This window comes from Myotis davidii, unplaced genomic scaffold, assembly GCF_000327345.1.
Source record: "Myotis davidii unplaced genomic scaffold, ASM32734v1 scaffold699, whole genome shotgun sequence".
NCBI lineage: Eukaryota > Metazoa > Chordata > Mammalia > Chiroptera > Vespertilionidae > Myotis > Myotis davidii.
The window spans coordinates 2681457-2684915 of record NW_006291007.1 but is presented as its reverse complement, the minus strand read 5'-3'; the positions used below and the strand labels follow the sequence as shown (position 1 = coordinate 2684915).

The 3459-nt window shown below is 48.0% G+C and overlaps 1 non-coding gene across 1 annotated transcript; it reads left to right on the top strand.

Annotated features, from left to right (window-relative positions):
* Positions 1 to 2: 2 nt before the first annotated feature.
* Positions 3 to 74, top strand: TRNAT-CGU. The gene has a single exon. It is a non-coding gene; the product is annotated as a tRNA-Thr (tRNA).
* Positions 75 to 3459: the final 3385 nt, after the last annotated feature.

Sequence of the window (3459 nt, the reverse complement as noted above, 5' to 3'; positions counted from 1 at the left end):
CGGGCGCGGTGGCCAAGTGGTAAGGCGTCGGTCTCGTAAACCGAAGATCGCGGGTTCGAACCCCGTCCGTGCCTGGACTTTCAGGTTGGGGTTATAGGCAGTGGGCCGCTGGTGGCCTCTTGTGTGCTGTCCCCCACCTTCTGCTACTTGGCTTTTTTAACTTTTCGGGTTTTGTCCATAAGCCTTGCACAGGGCAGACATGTCTGGGATCCCTGTGTGGTAAGGCGTCGGTCTCGTAAACCGAAGATCGCGGGTTCGAACCCCGTCCGTGCCTGGACTTTCAGGTTGGGGTTATAGGCAGTGGGCCGCTGGTGGCCTCTTGTGTGCTGTCCCCCACCTTCTGCTACTTGGCTTTTTTAACTTTTCGGGTTTTGTCCATAAGCCTTGCACAGGGCAGACATGTCTGGGATCCCTGTGTTGCTGATGGGGACACCTACGCCCTCGCACTAAGCATTGGAATAGCCAAGTGTGGTCCTGTCATGCTGGTTTTGTATGTCCTGAGGGTGGGAGCACTTCCCAGAAAGGGCATTTTGAGTTTCTGGAGATGGGTTTTATTGGTTTCTATTTGTTCCTTGAAAGGTGAGTGAACCACACCGTGCATGCCCCCTGCCTTTTTTTGTCTGAATCAGGAAGCCAACCACATTGTTCAGTTGGTGGGTGCTTATTCCTTTCCCAGCCCTTGTGAACTGAGCCTTTGAGTCTGGCCCTAGCCAGCTATGACACCCCCCAAGTCATCTCTAGGGTAGATTGCCCAATTTAATAGGATATTATGTTGAGTGCTTCCCATTCGGATACACTCCAGCCTGTCTGTCCCTTTCTTTGATTGTGACACTCAGCACTGAAAATACTACTCCAGATACAGTCTCACTAATGGAACTTAACCTCCCTCATTCTACATTCCATACTTTTGTTAATGTGACCAAAAGTCACATTACCTTTCAATGCAGTGCACCAAAGGGAACTTCAGGTGGATTGAAAGTCAGCAGAGTCTCTTTGGAATAGTGTCTAGGGTTATCAAAAGATAGGATGTGGGCTCAGGCACCAGGGAAATTATATTTATCATTTCCCTAATATTCCAATAAATGGAAGAGATGCTTGGCTTTTCAAGGGAATGCTGAACTAGGTGTCAGTGTCAACATGGAATTGTTACTGAATGCAAATAAAGGCAGATTCCAAATATCCCAGGATAGGAGGGAGAAATTTCCTCAACTACTGGGTATTGCCTTAAATCCTGTCTCTGAATTTGGATTACCGATCCTTGGAACTCTGAGGCTGGACATTGGGTTTCCTGCAGTAGCTGGAGGTGAGAATTCCATCCCAACAGAGGGGGATGGATGAGCCAAGCCAAATCAGTAAAAGAGGGTCAAGGTGCAGAAGTAGTCAACATACAGATGTTGGGGGGAATGTGGGCCCCCAAAGGTGAAGAGCCAGAGATAGGAATCAACTATGCACCCCAGGTCAAGGCTGGTCAGATATAAGCACCAGGGTGCACATGGGAGCAGAGAGGTCTTATAATGACCTTGAAGGCCTTCCAGTATCTACACCCACTTCTGTGGGGCTGGAGGTAGTTGTTGCCTTAAAGGGTGAGGGGAGAGGCAGGAGAGACCTACGCTGAGTTCCCTGCACGACCTCTATTCAGCCACATATGTACCTTGGACTTCAACTTCCTTCATTGCAAAATTTGAAAGTTGAAAAAGATAATTCCTAGGTGCCTCGTGGCCTCAAATTTTACCTTCTAACTCGGAGCCTGGGCCTTGGACAAGGAAAGGGACCTCAAGTTGCCTCACTGTCTCGCCATGGCTGCCCAAGGTGGTGAATCAACAGTGGGGCGTGGTCACTTCGACGTCATGATGAGATCTATGTGACCCTGGTTCCCCATCCAGAGTTACGATGGGCAGGACTAGAGCTGCAAAGGCCCGCCCCCTGCCAGTTTCCTCTTGTGCAGACCTACCGCCATTGGCTCCCAGGTCTAGGACAGACTCAGAGCCGCTAGTACTGCAGTTTGAGAGTCATATAGTCAGACACAGACACTGTGGGCAGCTAAAACCGCTAGGATATTTTAAAAATATAAACTACTTTAGGCCAGGCCTCTTTCTTCCTGTGAGTGAATATTATTTAACTTAAAAGCAGAATTTGGCACGTATATATATTTTGCCTCATGCAGTCAGTATAGTCCAGTATTCCACCCTGAGATACATACACCAGGGCCAGGGATTGAACCTGCAACCCAGTTTTGTGTCCTTGACCAGGAATTGAATCCGAGACCATTCAGTGTTCAGGGCCAACTCTCTAACCACTGACCCACACCAGCCTGGGCGGGAAATATATTTTTAAATCTCTTACTTTATAATAAAACTGATTCAGAAGCCACACAAATCAAGTGAATGTCTTAATGAATTGTAAGAATACCAACCAGGTGAGAGAACTTTGCCAGACACCCCAAAACCTCCTTCATTTGCCCCCTCTCAATTGCACTCCCTCATAGCCAGAAGTAGCCATACCCCCTACTTTTTATTTTTTTATAGGAATCACTTCCTCACATTTTTACTTATCACCTGATTGAGCATCTTCGCATCTTTATACCTATAATTTAACTTTGCTCATTTTGAAAATTGATATATCTTTTAAGCTTTTTATTTTAACCACGAGGACTCTCTTCTTCCCTTTCATTCCCTTGCAAGGTATCTGTTGAGGAACCTGGCCCGTTTGAGCTGTAGAGTTTCCCATAATATAGACTTTCCTGCCTGCAAGCTCTTGGTACAGTTCAACAAGTTCCTCTGTCCTCCTCAAATCTTGCTGCAAATTAGCGAAATCAGACACTGGATCAGAGTCAGTTCAATCTCTTAGATGAGACTCAGGTATCATCTCCTCTGATTCCCCCACGTAATGGGTCAGCTTCTTGTCTGGGATCCCTCTGTGCGTCTCACATCCTGGCTGGGAGGCCTTTAGGGCTGGGACAGTGTCTCACTCAGGTCTGTTTCCGGCACCTGGCCCAGAGACAGAGGCCTGGACAAGAGAGGGCCCTACTCGAGGGACTGAGGAAGTCTTCCCTGAGGAAGGGGCATCGTGGTTGGGCTCTGGAGGATGCCCAGGAAGGTGCCTGAGCACCACAAGATGATGGGTATTTCTGCCCTCGTTCAGTCATCTTTGACACGCAACTGTCATGACTAGATTGCAGCTGAGCAAGCTGAGGAACTCTTCTTTCTCCCGTGGACTTTCCGACCTTGCACGTAAAATGCAATTCCAAATTAAGAAACAAATACTGCCCAGCTGGCATGGCTCAATGGTTGATATTTGACCTATGAACCAGGAGGTTATGGTTCGATTCCTGGTCAGGGCACATGCCCGGGTTGCGGGCTCCAGCCCTAGGGGGAGGCTTGCAGGAGGCAGCCGATCAATGATTCTCTCTCATCATTTATGTATCTATCTCTCCCTCCCTCTCTCTTTACCTCTGAAATT